General features: G+C 40.4%; 1 protein-coding gene across 1 annotated transcript in view; it reads right to left on the bottom strand.

Annotated features, from left to right (window-relative positions):
- Nucleotides 1–16,629, bottom strand: part of LOC144511866 (SRSF protein kinase 1-like) — an 85,751-nt gene that overhangs the window by 39,158 nt on the left and 29,964 nt on the right. The window lies entirely within an intron of this gene.

The raw sequence follows: 16,629 nt of genomic DNA on the forward strand, positions 1-16,629 counted from the left end.
ATGCCATTACAAACTATGACCAGTAAATCTGCTTTATCAATGAGTTTTAGCTCACAATACAGTGCACTGGAAAATTATAGCAGCAATGGATTTGTTTTGATTACGCTGATGGATCTTAGCATCCTCTTTGGAAAGAGCGTGAGTGATAAGAAAGGGTTATTTCTCGTCTTGCTATTATGTGGTGAAGCATGTTTCTTAGATGCAGCTGACTGCAGTGTTTCTCTTTCTTTTAAATAAAATTTATATGCAAGCTACAGTATTACACAGTCCATGGTGGTGTAGGTACATCCACAGTGCTTTTAGGAAGGAAGATTCAGGATCTTGACCAAGCAGTGAAGAAGTGGTGATATACTTCCAAGTCAGGGTGGAGTGTTGCTTGAAAGAGAGCCCTGCAGGTCGTGGCGTTTCTAAGCACCTGCTACAATTCTAGGTGATAGAGGTCACAGGTTTGGGAAGTTTCTGTCAAAGTAGCCTTTTTGCCTTGCTGCAGATTGTACACACTGTTGCCACTGTGCGTCTCATTGGAGGGAGTGAAGTGGCGGACGGGGTGATAATCAAGCGGGCTATGTCCGAAATAGTGGGAAGCTTTGAGTGTTGGAGTCACCTCATCCAGGCAAATGGAGAACATTCCATCGCACTCCTGACTTGTGCATTGTGGAGGGACATGTTTTGGAGAGCAAGGACGTTATTCATGGCAAAATTTCCACCTTCTGTAGCCATGGTATTTATATGACTGGTCCAGTTCTGTTTTTGGTCACTGGTAACCTCCAAGATGTTGACATTGGGAGCTTCAGCGATGGCACTGAATGTCAAGAGGAGATGGTCATTGCCTAGCACGTGAGGCGTGAACATTACTTGCCACTTTTCACCCAAGCCTCAACATTGTTCAGGTCATGCTGCATTTCACTCCTTCAGTATCCAAGAATTCACGAGTTGTGTTAAAAAATCTGAAATCTGCGAACATCCCTACTCTGGCCTTGGGATGGAAGGAAGGTCATAGATTAAGCAGCAGAAGTTGGTTGGACCGAGGACACCACCCTAAGGAACTTCTGTAACAATGAAGTGGGACTAAGATAATTGCCCTTCAACAACATGTTTCTTTGTGTTAGGTATACGCTAACCAATGGAGAGTTTCCACCTACCCCCTGGAATTTCCATTAACTTAGAGTTTGCCAGGGTTCCTCAATACCATACTCTACCCTTAATATTGAGGCATTTGACAGTCACATTCATGGAATTCAGCTCTTTTCTCCATGCTTGGAACAAGGTTGTAACAAGGAGCCAAGAGGCCAATGAGGATCATTGCTAAGTGCCACTTGATCGCACTAATCAATGCCCTCTGCCATCACACTGCTAATGATCAAGAGTAGATTGAGACGACGGTAATTTTCCAGATTACGCTTTTTGTGGACAGGTCATAACCAGGCAATTTTCTACACTGCCGGGTAGGTGCCAATGTGTAGCTATATTGGAAGAGCTTGGCTAGGTGCATGACTGGATCCCGAATCTCCCTTCCAAAAAGCACTGTGGGTGTAACTACACCATGTGGACTGCAGCGGTTCAAGAAGCTCAGGAGCACAAAGTTTTCAGTGCTCTTGCCAGACCCCATAGCATTTGCAGTATCCAGTGCCTTCAGCCATTTCTTGTATTATGGGGAGGGGAATTGGTGAAGACAGGCTTCTGTGATGCTGGGACTGTCAGAGATGGAGTTGGAGCAGCAACTGCTTTTGCACTGATGCGCTAGGTTTCCCCCATCACCGAGGATAGGGTTAGTCATGGAGCCTCCTTCTCTGGTTAGTTGTTTAAATTGTCCACCACCATTCACAGCTTCTTTTCAAATTCTGTAGCTTATTAAACTGGTTACTGTGGATAAATTAGTAAATCAATATAGTCCAGGCACAATCAGTATTATGTACTTTCACAACATTCACAATTCAAGCCAGTCATTGTTGCCCAAGTTTATAGTTGTAATTTCAAGCCACAGCACTTAAATTACAGCACTCATTTCACCTCGAGTAAAGGTAACACCATCTGCTCCACATAAATACATGTCCACACGAAGACTGCTTATTTCCACCTCCCTGACATCATCCAACTCTACCCTGCTTCAGCTCAGCTGAGACTAAAGCCCTCATCTGTGCCTTTGTTTCCTGTAAATTTTGATTATTCCAACACACTTGCAACTGCACTCCCATCCTTCGTAAACTTAAGCTCATCTACAACTTTCCTGCCCATATTCCAACCCACACCAAGTCCCGTTCACCCATCATCCTTGCTCACTGAGCTACATTGGCTGATTCAGCAATGCATTAGTTTTTAAATTCTCAGCTTCATTTTCAGATCTCTCCATGTCCTTACCCCTCCCGACTAACTTCCACCTGCTCTACATCATTTTATTATTTGTTGATTGGATTTGGGCATCACTGGCCAGGCCAGCATTTATTGCTCATCCCCAATTGCCCTCAGGTGGTGGATGGATTGCTGCTTTCTTGAACCACTGCAGTCCAGATGCTGAAGGTACATGCAAAGTGCTGCCAGGAAGGAAGTTCCAGAATATTGACCCAGCAACAATGAAGGATTGGCAATATGGTTCCAAGTCAAGATTGTGTACAACTTGGAGGGGAACTTGCCAGGTGGTGGGGTTCCCATGCATCTGCTGCCCTTGTCTTTCTAGGTGGTAGAGGTCACAGGTTTGGAAGGTGCTGCTGAAACGACCTTTGAGTTGCTGTAATGCATCTTGTAGATGGTACACACTGTTGCCACTGTGTCGGCGGTGAATGGAATGCAAATCAAGCCAGCTGCTTTGACCTGGATAGTGACGAACACGTTGTGTTCTGTTAGAGCTGCACTTTTCTAGACGAGTAGAGTATTTGCACTCCGCCAATTCTGGTCTCTTGCACTCACCCAATTTTAATTGCTCCACCATTGGAGCATACCTGCAGCTGCTGAGGTCCTAAGCTCCGAAATTCCCTCCCAAAACTTCTCCACTTCTATATCCTCCTTTCAGGGTGCTCCTGTGAAGTGCTCGGAGACATTTAACCACATTTAACTCACTTTTATAAACAGGGTGTTGAACTACTTCCTTTAGAATAAGAATTTAAATCTCAGTATTCTATTCTTAAACAATCTAATGAAATGGCAATAAAACATGCTTAAATTATAACTTTCAGATTATTGAAACTCAAAAGATTCAGGGCATGCAGAGTAATTTCCCTAATTTGCACAAAAGTTAAGCCAGTTACATCAGAATAGCAAGTACGGTTATGCTTATTAACTACTTCATTAAATGTACAAGCACAAATTCCTTCTCATGTACTGTATTCTGAACAGCTGGCCAAAGGCAAAAGATCTGTTCGAAGATCTCTAAATAATCCCTTTATTCCACCATTCATAGAATGAGAAATCATGAGAAACCACCCACCCAGAAGTGCACAATTTCCAACCACTGCAAAAACTAACTGAAGTATTTAAGTTATTCCAAGTTACTGAGCACGTCCAAGCACAACACTATGCTACACTTTGCCTCATCTTCCAAAAAAGGTTCAATATATTTGGATAATTTCACAAGTATGCTTTATTCTCAAGTGAAAAATCTAATTGGGAGTGCAATGGTTAAATTAATGAAGAAACATCTGAAATCAACCAACAAGAGAAAAGCAATTTTAAAGCGATGATTCCTTTGAAGGCAATATGTACAAGTGTTCTGGGAACAGGACTTTGCTTTCTTCTTCCTAGATGCTAAAACTACTTGGGGAACATTCTTTTTTTTTATTGGTCACTTGCAAGATTTAAAAAATTGTGCACATGACAATATGTTCATTTGACAATTTAAAAGTCAATCAAAGCTTGCTGCAAAGCAAATAACTGCCTTCAAGGTAAAACAAAAGTCCATAATTAGATCAAATTAGATTTGCCACACCAAAGACCTTGGGTTATCATGAAAACATCCCTGGCCTTCAAGAATGTTGGCTCACCAACAGACCTATCAATTCTCTGATATTACTAGTTTTATTCTAAATCAAAACACTGGAGAACAGCAACATTTAGATTAAATTGTTACAACATGCCTGCAGTTAATATGATGGGATTCACTCAATTCAGAGTCTTAAGAGATGGCTGCAGACATGATGATTGTAATTTTCCAAAATTCCATAGATTCTGGAAAGGTCCCAGAGGATTTAGGAAGTTGCAAATGTAACACCTCTTCAAGGACGGAGGGAGTCAGAAAACTAAAGGCGAGTTGGTGTAACATCTGTCACTGGGAAAATACTAGAATCCATTCACTAAGTAGCAGAACATTTAGAAAATCATCATAAAACCACGTTGAAAGGGAAACTGATGAACTTAGAGTCCGGATAAGTGTGAGGTGGTGCACTTGGGTAGGACAAACCGGGCAAGAGAATACATGGTGAACGGCAGGACCCTCGGAAGCATCAGAGGGACCCTGCTGAGCATATAATGGTTCCTTAAGGTAGCAGGACAGGTGGATAAAATGGGTAAGGCGGCACATCGTAAATGTGCCTGTGTTAGCTGAGGCAGAGAGGTTAAGAGCAGGGAGATTATGCTGGAACAATACAAAACATTGTTTAGGCCACAATTAGAGTATTGTGTGCAGTTCTGGAATCCACATTATAGGAGGGACATGATGGCATTGGAAAGGAAAGGGTACAGAGGAGATTTACCAAGATGCCCGAGCTTGAGAGTTTTAGTTATGAAGAGAGTTTGGATAGACTGGGATTGTTTTCCTTGAAGCAGAAGAGACATGATGCGACGTATTATGAGGGGCAGATAGAAAGAAAATTTTTCCCTTGGTGGAAGGGTCAATGACTAGGAGGGGCATAGATTTAAGGTAAAGGACAGGAGGTTTAGAGGGGATGTGAGGAAAAACTTTTACCCAAAGGATGTTGAGAGTCTGGAACTCGCTACCTGAAAGTGTGGTGGAGACAGAGGCCTTGATAACATTTAATAAATATTTAGATGTGCAATTATGATGCCTACAAGGCTATGGGCCAAGTGCTGAAAATGGGATTAGGACAGGTAGTTTATCTTTAACTGATGCAGATGTAAATGGACCAAAGGGCCTTTTTCTGTGCTGTATTCCTCCATGACTTTCTTTGAGGATACAAGCTGATGGATAAAAGGAAACCAGATGATTTATGTATTTTGATTTCCAAAAGGTCAATAATGTTGCCACATAAAAGGTTTCTGTAACACAAGAACCCTTAAATTTGGGGGTAATAATATTAACAAATGGAAGATTGGTGAACAGCGAAGAGTCAGGATAAATAGGTAATTTTCAGGTTGATAAATTGTAGCTCTTGGGCTAAAGGGATCAAGGGATATAGAGAAAGGCAGGATCAGGATATTGAATATGATCAGCCATGATCAAAATGAATGGCGGAGCAGGCTCGAAGGGCCTACTCCTGCTTCTATTTTCTATGCTTCTACGTATCTAGTAGGATTCCACAAAGAGCAGTGCTGGGGCCTCAACTATCTATAAATTATATTAATGACTTGGATGAAGCCACAGTGCACTGTAACCAAATTTACTGACAATGCAATATAGGTGAGAAAACAAGTTGGAAAAGGGACACACAAGGGTCTGCAAAAGGATATAGATAGCTTGAGTGGATAAAAATTTGGCTGATTGTAAGCAAGAATAGAAAAGCATATTATGTAAATAGGGTGGTACAAGAGAGTAGTGCAATAGAGGATTCTGGGTATCCTCATTCACAAAACACAAGAAGCCAAGATGCAGATGCAGCAATTGTGTTATTCATTTACAGGATGTGGGTGTCACTGGCTAGGCCAGCATTTGATGCCTATCCCTGATAATTACCAAGACAAATGGAAAGCCTGGCCTTTATTGTAAAGGAATGAAGTAGTTTCGTTACAACTATACAGGGCATAGGCGAGACCACATCTAGAGTAAGAATAGAAAAGCAGCATATTATCCAAATGGAGAAAGAATGCAAAAGAGCAATCGTACATGAATCTCAAAAGGTTAGTAAGCAGGTACAGCAAGTGATTAGAAAGGCAAATGGAATGTTGTTTACTGCAAGGGGAATGGGATACAAAAGTAAGGAAGTTCTCCTGCAGTTGAGTAGGGCATTCATGACACCATATCAAGTGTACTATGTACAGTTTGGGTCGCCTTACTTAAGCACATAACTGCATTAGCAGTTTAGAGAAGATTGACTCGACTGATTCCTGGAATAAAGGGTTATTTTATGGGGAAAGATTGGATCATGCCCATTGGGAGTTTAGAAGAATTAAAGGTGATCTTACTGTAACACAAAGTTCCTGAGGGGCTGGATGCTGAGAGGATGTTCCCCCTTGTGGGAGAGACCAGAGCTATCAATCGTTGGAATTCTCTACCTTCAAGGCTGAGGCAGCTAGATTTTTGAACTGTAGAGGAACAAAGGGTTATGATGAAAAGGCTGAGGTCAAGATCAGGTCAGCTTTTGCCTTATTGAATGGTGGAGTAGGCTCAAGGGGCTATTTGGCCAACGCTTGCTTCTATTTATGTTCTTATTTCAGATAACATTCACATCATGCACCATAGTATAACTGATGTCTATACACATTTTTCACTAAGGCACGACATTAAATTAGTTTATTTGCTACTGTTATCTTGCCAGCTGACCATGAAGCAAGCCGACAGAGAAAATGGCGAACAAAAGAGAGTGACAGAACCAAATTAGAGGCAAAACATCCCTAATTCTCTTCTAAGCAGTTTTGCATGGTAGAACCAGGTCCACCAAACCTAAAGGGCAGAGCAGGCTTCAAAGAGCTAAATTGCCTATACTTGCTCTTAATTTGTATACTCATATGTAGCTCTGCATATAGTTTTGGCTTTCTTTCTTAAGAATTTGCATTTTAGGCAACTAAGATAAAGAAAGGGGTTGAAGAAATGTTGAGACTATGCTTTATTTGGAGTTTAGAAGACTGAATGGTGATCTTAATTAAAAAAGATTCTGAAGGTGCTTGACAGGAGAGATGCTAAGGGGATGTTTCCCCAATAGGGGAATCTGAAATGGAACAGTTCAACCCTTCACTATCTTGCAAAGTCACACATTAACACTTAACACACATACTCATAACCTACTGTGCTGCATATTCACTAGCTTAGAAGATCAAGAGCACAGAAAACTAATTCCCTTCAGAAATGTTCTCCAATAGCTCAGAAATCTCAATTATAGTTTGGGACAAATAGGTCTTCCTTTTTCTTTTTATTTCATCATTAACCCCCTTAATACAAAAAAAATCTTATTCCAGTGCAGACGGAGAACCGGGGCAGAGAAAACCGAAGGAGACATTAGTCCACGATGATTCCTTTGAAGAAAAATTTCATCCGTTATTTATGCAGCAGAATAGATGTGGTGAGATTTCCAATTGTGCTCTAGTCAAATTTTACAGAACACAGAATACAGAACATTACAGAAAAGCTTATAGAAATCAAGTACAAATATTTGAGTCCTAAATAGGTAAATGGAAGACATGCTTCTAACGAAGAAATGTCACCAATACCACCACTTTATATTGAAGAAATGGAAATAGTAAAGCATTATGACTAACATTGATAGACTGAAACATGATAGTCATTTCTGGAAGAATATTTTATCAAGCACGGTACGGGGCGGCACGGTAGCACAGTGGTTAGCACTGCTGCTTCACAGCTCCAGGGACCTGGGTTCGAATCACGAGTTGGGTCACTGTCTGTGTGGAGTTTGCACATTCTCCCTGTGTCTGCGTGGGTTTCCTCCGGGTCTCCGGTTTCCTCCGGGTCTCCGGTTTCCTCCCACAGTCCAAAGATGTGGGCTAGGTTGATTGGCCATTCTAAATTGCCCCTTAGTGTCCCGGGATGCATCCATTAGAGGGATTAGTGGGTAAATATGTAGGGATATGGGTGGGATTGCGGTTGGTGCAGACTCGATGGGCCAAATGGTCTCTTTCTGCACTGTAGGCTTCTATGATTCTATGATTCACAACAATTTGCAACCGTACTGAGCTTGACAATGCTGCGAGAGGAAACTAAAACATGGAATAACTAATGCTGATTCATTCTAGGATTTATGACTTACCAAACCCTAAAATTACTACTTTTGATTCCAGTCTCCCTCATCCCTCCTCTGTCCACCTACTATTAATATTCAGTTAATGTAGCATCAGAAGGAATAAAATAAACTGGATGAAATTTCTCAGCAGGCAAGCTCCCACTGAAATCACAAATCTACAAGAGAAAAACACTTTCAAGTGTAGGAAAAGAGAACCATTTTGTAAGAACTTCACAACGACATAGAGAAGTGCACAGGGACTCCAAAATAGCGGTTTGCAGACATGACCTACATTAGCTAAACCAGAAGTCACCCATGAAGGCCAAATAGAAGGATAAATTTTGTTCGTAAAAAAAATCCACACTGAATGCTACAAAATAAAGTTTAACAACTATGAAAAGACAAGGGACACAGAAGAGCTGCCTCACCTGAATATTTTCAGTATTTTCTGATTTTATATTACAAGGCAGTAGATTCTAGCAAACGTGCAATTCCCTTTCACAGAAGGCAATGCAGCCAGTCTGGGATATGTTCATTTCTTTATCGCAGTTCCAAGCAAAGTTACTTCACGTAGCCGAGGAGCTGGATCATTCCTGCCAACTAATTAGAACTTTTAAAGAATCAAATCTAGATAAGGTGTGCCAGCGTTAAATGGTAGGTGCTTTCCACCGCTCCCCCCCACCTCCACTCAGAGTGGCTTTAGATCAGCTTTAATAAATTTCTTCCCATTTACACACATGCAGCATGAATCTGCACAATCGGCACTCAAAACTTACATGAACATTTACATCACTTTTTATCTCAATTTGATGTTAAAAAAACATGCTCTTGCTTTGAAAATTCCATCATCAGATTACTACAACGTTATGCTCTGAGGCATTACTAACTCATTCCGTGGTCCAGAATATTTCATGGTTCAAATAACTGAAGATTTGATTTTGCCTAGTGTGATCTAGACATGCATTTATTTTTGAAATTTTGCAGTCTTCAGGCTTCTTTTTAAACCTCTGGCACTGAAAGTGGGTAGAGGTGATTTTTGATCCATTAATCTGTCTATAAACCATGGAACTTGAAAACTAATCGACAGAGTTTGATGAAACCTGGCACACAGATCGTGGATGGCCCAAGGAAGAGCTGATTAATTTTTGGCAAAAAGTGTGGATCCGAATCCTGGAACTTTTGTTAAAGAATTTGTTAACATTGTGAGATAGGGCAAATTGTTTCTTTTTAAATAAAAGAATGCTGTGAATTGGTTTTGAATTGGATTGGTCTCAGTTACTATGGTGGAATTTGTCACAGCTGTCAAAATGTGAGCAGAGTTTTCAGAGCAGATTATTGGAAATGGGTTGGCCTGAAGGTGGAAGCTTTGAATATAAAAAGTTTTCTTTCCAGCTTAGTTAAAGAGCATCAACCAGGCAGAGAAAACCCTCAAGGAAGAACTGTGTAATTGTAATAAATCCAAGCTGACATAGCATAGAGTTATCTGCTCTATCGAGAGCCTGCTTCACTTCTTTGATTATATTTTCACCTCCTTTCCTGAAGGTAGAGATTCATGCTAGGGTACAAAGCCAGATTCAAAACAACACCTTTTTAAAATGAAAGTTAAACACTGAATACCAATGAGCTTTTCAAAACCCTGGAAAATGAGACTGAAGAGCAGGACTAGGTCATTCAGCTCTTCAAGCCATCTCTGCCATTCAATAAGATCATGGCTGATCTAAGCGGAAAGAAAGAGGGAGTTACAGCCAAGTCCAAACTTATTTTCAGTTAGTCAATACAATTACTTTTTGTAGCAACAGCAGATGAAATCAGAAGCAGGTATACTAGCAAAATATTCCTTCTCTAACCTTAAATAATCCCATTGTTACCATCACTGGCAAACAACCAGAGTCAAATTTGAGACTTATGATCAATGTTGTACCAGACAGCTTAATTTACAGAGAATATGGAGTGCCCAGTCACACAAGTCGATGATCTGATCTAAGCACCGAATGCAGAATTAATCCTATACAGCAGATGTGGTTTGGTTAGTACACGCAAGATATTTTTGAATATTAGAAAAAGAATCAACTTGATGTCTATCGAATCTAGCAAAACAAGTTTAAAATTTCTGCCACGGACTCAATTTGAGAATTCCTTGTTCTTTTTACCCTTCAGCTCTGAACTTCAGTTTGCCTAAGAAAGTAACTAACGCGAATATGGGTTGCAGAGGTCAAGACATGGGTTTATTTTTTCTTAAAAACAATCTTTGTCTGGGCGGGGTTTTTAAAAAGGCAACAAACACCTAACCCCTTTTCATTTTAAACTCAAGCCGGCCAAACTAGTTTCTTTATAGCCAGCGCCTAAATGGTTAAGCACAAAGAGTGAGTGAATGCCACCTTTCTTCGATATTCAGAAAAATCCAGTTACAGTCAGACTTTTAATAGGAGTAATTTGCATCACTCACGTGGCCATTTATATTTTTTAAATTTCAACTTATCGGGATATTCCACTGTGGCAAATTAAGGGAAAAAGTTAATTTCTAGACTGAAATTTGTTGATGCAAACAAAATGGTATTTTAAAATATCACCTAAATTCCTGTTCACTGCTGTAATTAGTCATCCACTCAGTGTTCATGACCTCCAGCTCCAAATGATCCAAATTCCAATATGTTCAAGTAAACATTGATCCACCACATGACACCCCTCCACCAAAATGAAAATCTTCAAGGCGACTTTGTCCTAATCATGTTAAGCACACTGCTGCCACTTCAGACAAAATGTCTACATGATGCTAAGAACAGAAACTGTATGTTTTCATCCAATGTTTTGTGCAACAAATGTGGGAGCATATTAAACCAATATCCAATCATGCAAATCATAATCCACCAACAATTCAGCATCCTCTTTTGTGGTGCAGAAAAGGAAACAATATTAAAGACAGACGACTTGCATCTGGATAGAGACAATCTATACTAACGCCCGACTATCCCCACCCCCACCCGAAATAAATTGACAAGACTGCAACACAGCTAAAAATAAATGCAATACACCGAACCAACAAAATGCCAATAACCAGGGAACCAGAACAAATTGATCAATGAATGTAATAGAATCAACTGGCTAAAATAGCAACGTGCGCATATCAAGGCTGCATTCTCCCCTCCCAGGGAATAAATCCAATAAAAGCAAGCTCATGTTGCCTTTTTCAAACAAGCATACAAAGGCTTAGCAGTTTTGCTCACCTGCTTGTGTCTACTAAGGTCAGTGCTTACATGAAAACATGAACACTTCATCAAAACACTGCTTTCCCCACTGTATACCTGATCTGAATATCAATTCTCTGGTATTTGCTTTAATAAAACAGTTTTCAGATCTATTATGGTCAGCTGCTACTGTACAAACCAATACTCATGTTACTTCATATTTCCCATAAAATCACAATCTATTTTTTACAATTATTTAAAAGAAACAAATTCTGACAATTAAAAAAAGTGTTTTAATAATGTAATTTGAAAACAAGCTGTAGGGAAGCCTCAACTTAACAACATTCTTAAATGGTTAACTCACATACAATTTACAATACCTGCATGAAGCTCTGATACCCATTGACGATGGCAGCCCTGAAGTCAGATCACAGATTCTCTGTAAAGCCATCGACAAATATTTCAGCTGCCTCTGCCAGGGAGCACTGCAGGCAGTGATCAGCTTTCCAGCTGCCAGTCTTCCAAAAGCACAAGCAGCAAATACTCCACCACCTAGCTGCAGAAAGACTATACTGCATTGCAGGTGAGCACCCTCAAAGTTTAATAACCAACCATTTTACTTAAGAAATGTAAAATCCCTATAGTGCAGAAAAAAGCCATTCGGCCCATTGAGTCTGCACTGATTCTCCGACAGAGCATCTTACACAGGTGCACTCCCCCTCTACCCCATCCCTGTAACCTAAGCATTTACCGTGGTCAATCCACTAACCTACACATCTTTGGACACTATCGAGCAATTTAGCATGGCCAATCCACCTAATCTGCACATCTATGGTGTGCCTTGGGAAACCGGAGCACCCGGAGGAAACTCACATAGACACAGGGAGAATGTGCAAACTTCACAGTCACCCAAAGCCGGAATCCAATCTAGGTCCTCGTCACTGTGAAGCAGCAGTGCTAACCGCTGTGCCACCATGCCATCCCTTGTATTTAAAACGTGTATTCATTTGAAACACAAACATCATCTGAATGAAGAAATATGTCCCATCACTACATGGTCCAACAAACTCCAACAAATTAAAGATCATTAAAATAGCCAAGTGAAAATACTGAGATGGCCTATGCAGTGCATGGCACTCCTGAATTTGGGCTGATTCCATCTTCAAACTAAGATGGAAGTTTGATGCAGTACTCGATCAACACTGCCCCCTCACGGGGCAACGCACTTGCACACAAGCATTGTGAGCACTCTGCATTAACCCTAATGCTCCAGGAAAAATGTTGCAGGGAATGAGCTCAGATCGTTCCAGAGTGAGAGCCCAAGTCTGCATGGTCATTTGTTTTAAAAGCAAATTACTGCGGATGCTGGAATCTGAAACCAAAAGAGAAAATGCTGGAAAATCTCAGCAGGTCTGGCAGCATCTGTAAGGAAAGAAAAGAGCTGACGTTGAGCCCAGGTGACCCTTTGTAGCTTTGACAAAGTCATCTGGACTCGAAACGTCAGCTCTTTTCTCTTTTGGTCATTTGTTTTGACAGCCAGAGTGAGGTAGTCGGCTCTTGGCTGCACCCTTGCAAGTGCCAACCCACAGAAGGGAGTCATGAAGGCAGAGTGAACAGGCCAGGAGGAGCGGCACCTGCAGCAACAGTGAGACCTGGGGCAATTGAACTGTAAGAAAAGGGCGAGAGAAGTACACCTTGTCATCTGCACAGTCATCCTAAACTCCTCCTCAGCAAGATTAAATAATTAACCTCAAATTGATCTCAAGATTAATCTCAAACCTCCAGGCATGGGATGAGCAAGCACTGATTGTGAAAGACTGCAGCAGGACGTAGATGAGTAGGATATAGAAAGGGACAAAGATGGGGCAGATGCAGTTCAATGCAGAAAAATGTGAAGTGATAGATTTTGCAAGAATAGGTAAATAAAACATAAATTCCAAAAATGTAACATGCTAAATAAAGCAGATGAATCTTAATGTGCAAATCTAAAAATTCTTAACAAGATGGATCACAAGTACACATGGCCATAAAAATAGATAAATCCTTGTTCAAGAAGTACAGAATACAAGAGAAAGGAGGCAAAATTGGAATTTTACAGGATCATAATTCAGACTGCACTTTAAATTGCAGTGTGGTTTTGAGCGCCCACAAATAGAAAAGGATATAAAATGTAATAGAAAAGGTGCATTGTGGGTTCACCACTGAAGAACATACAGGCAGAGTGAGGAAGAGAAACCTGAGCTTTGAAGACCTGCTTCTGACCCCCAATTTTCTATGAAATTTGCCAAGTCCAGCTCGGGGGCAAATGCAAGGTTGGCATTAGTTGAACCCAACTCCTTAACTTGGCACGAGTCTGCTGCTGTTCATGGTGACCGGAACTTGGGGCCTAGTTAGTTTCTGAACGAAAAGTCAAAAATTGGTTTTATTAACTGGCTGCGTTACTTAACACTTAAATAATTTTTGTTAATTACACCTTTTTAAAATAATCAATTTGTTTTGACATTGATATTTTAAAATTTGCTCAGTATGTTTGTTTGTTTTCTTCATACCCTAACTTCATTTTTAAAAATTCATGTTCAGTATTGTGCCAAACCAGATCTCGGGCAGCTGCTGCTGAGTTTCTTGCTGAAGGGGAAGGAAGGGGGTCACAAGAATTCTGATTGCTTTTTGGAGGGCTTGCCAAAGGGGTTATCTTTGCTCCAATGGAAATGGGAAGTGTTGGAAATGTTCAGCACATCTGGCACCATCTGTGCAGAAAATAGAAAGAGGTCAGAGACCCTTCGCCAGAACTAGTGCAGATTGTGGATCTGAAGCACTGACTGTTTCTCTCTTTACAGATGCAGTCTGGCCCGAACATTTCTAGCATTCCTTGTTTATATTTTGGATTTCCAGCATTTCAGTACTTTGCTCTCCTATTCCAAGTTGGGCATTTCTTTCGAATTCAAAAAATCAGAAAATATTTATCACTCAATGCAAGCGTTGTTCCGCTGTTAAGAGTGCCAATTTGTATGAATAGAAATAGCACACTATTTGTAGGCGAATTGGTTGGTGCTAATTTACTGGTAGGTTTTGCCATTTTTAAACTTGGAATTGAAACCAGAGTCATGCACCAATAAAACACAACACTGTTTGCTCAAGATATTCTCAGTTGTATATGAGATTGTTTGCAGTGTTTGTAAGGTTCAAGTCTTTTGGATGCTGCTGCCCAGATATTGTAAGAAGTCTCACAACACCAGGTTAAAGTCCAACAGGGTCGATATGCGCGATCTTCTTGGAGATCCTCTCCACTTGGAGCCGGCAGTTTGTGGCGTCGATGGTAGTCATGATGTGGAGATGCCGGCGTTGGACTGGGGTAAGCACAGTAAGAAGTCTCACAACACCAGGTTAAAGTCCAACAGGTTGGACTTTAACCTGGTGTTGTGAGACTTCTTACTGTGCTTACCCCAGTCCAACGCCGGCATCTCCACATCATGACTGCCCAGATATTGCACAGGGCCAGGTTCAAACAGAGCTGACTATATAATATGAATGACCAAGTTGTGTGGAATTGTCTGACAAAGCCACGGTTGCTGTAAAGTATATCAAACTGAAACTTGAGCTTTCAATGGGATTTATAAATAGAGGCACGAGTGTATTAAAGCCAATAAGTTTTGTTAAACCTCTATAACCCATCCCACCAGCTTTTCAACGAATTAACTATTAATTGCAACTAAATAAAAACTTACAAGAACTTTGCGCTGTGATTAATCACTATTATTGAACAATTAAAAGTTAAAAGCCCCATCTTCCATGCATTTTTACCTGCTTAATTGCATACAAAGTACCAGATTATCAATTTGCAGCACTCTTGCCTTGGATTTGGGGTAGGAGACAGTCTACTCAGTACAGAAAGGGCTAGATTAATATCTATAACTTTCCTTTTTATACAAAGAGCTGACTGCTTTACAGAGGGAATTGGGGGAAAGCAAGTAAAACAGGAGGGGAAATATTAGAATGCAAAATGGTTTTGGCCATGTTTCTAAAAGTGAAGGAGGATAGCAAGAGGAGGGGGGTGCAAAATCCTGCTGGGGAAAGAGTTCTCTTGGTTTCAAATGTTCTCTGGTATCTTGCCATTCTTCATTTACAAGCATAGATAGTGCAAGGCTAGTACGTAGGCTATTAGGTTTCAGAGAGAATATAGATGACCCCTTTAAAAACAAAACACACAGTAACTGAATAAAAAAGGTCAGATGAAAAATCCCAGCCAATTTTTCCCTCAAAAACCCTGTAACTGCACTTCAACTGCCTTAAGCTAACCATGACAAATTGAGACTAGACAATTTTTCCACACAAGTAATTATTCTGGGCTGTTCCCATTGATAACAGGTAATTGTTCCCATTGCCTGACTGGAGAACGTTTTTGGCAGAGACCTGGAAGCAGGTAATGATTTTTTTATTTCTTGGTGAAGGAATGGCAAATTCAAACATGATTTTTTTTGTGGCTTTAGAATTGAGATGATGCGTCAACATAAAATGATGCATCCAGTTTATTTGAAAAAACTCCTGTCTCAACAGATAGGCTTGAGTCCTGAAATGAAGCCAAATATATAATCTGACCTAGTTTTTAAGGAACTGAGTTTAGAATATTAAAGACAGTTAGTTATTTTAAACAAGCAATTCCTACCCAAATATAATAGTAAATCTGCAATAACTATGACATATTTGGCTTAAGCAATATAGTTAATTGAAAATTCCTATTCATTCTAAACTGATCAAATACAGTTGAGTTTACAAAACTAGAAGAGGTACAGGGTATTTTATTTACATAATTAAAAGAGGAGATCAAAGATTCAGGTCATCGGTAATCGACATTTCAATGCTCTCATTTTAAGGAGCTTTTAATGGGCAAGTAGAGGGAAAGTATAAATCCAAATCGAAAAATTGTTTTGCTTCAGAGGGGAATTCTCGGTGCATCATTGCAATGGTTATATTCAATGCTTCCCTTCCTGCAACACAATTACTAGAACATAAACCATGTCATCACAGTAATGGAAGCACAAGGTAGAGAACAGAAATGCCACATCAATACTTACCTTCTTTGCCCAGCTCCTGCCAAAATTAACTTGCGTTGGGACATTAAATCTCAGTTCATTGTTCATGTCAAAGCTAAACTGCAAAGTCGTCCATGTCAATCAGGGACCAGAACAGAGGGCTCACAATGCTCCTGTGTGGCAACCATGCTCCTTGTCCAATGGACCACGTTCTCAAGAGTCAGAAGGCTGTATATTCAAGCTCCACCGCACAGCATGCAATTAAGCTGACATTTTAATGCAGTAGTGGGGAGTGCTGCTGCACTGTAGAGGTGCCATCATTTGAAAGCAGACATTAAACCGACGCTATGTTAGACA

This window comes from Mustelus asterias, chromosome 25 (genome assembly GCF_964213995.1).
Source record: "Mustelus asterias chromosome 25, sMusAst1.hap1.1, whole genome shotgun sequence".
NCBI classification, from domain to species: domain Eukaryota; kingdom Metazoa; phylum Chordata; class Chondrichthyes; order Carcharhiniformes; family Triakidae; genus Mustelus; species Mustelus asterias.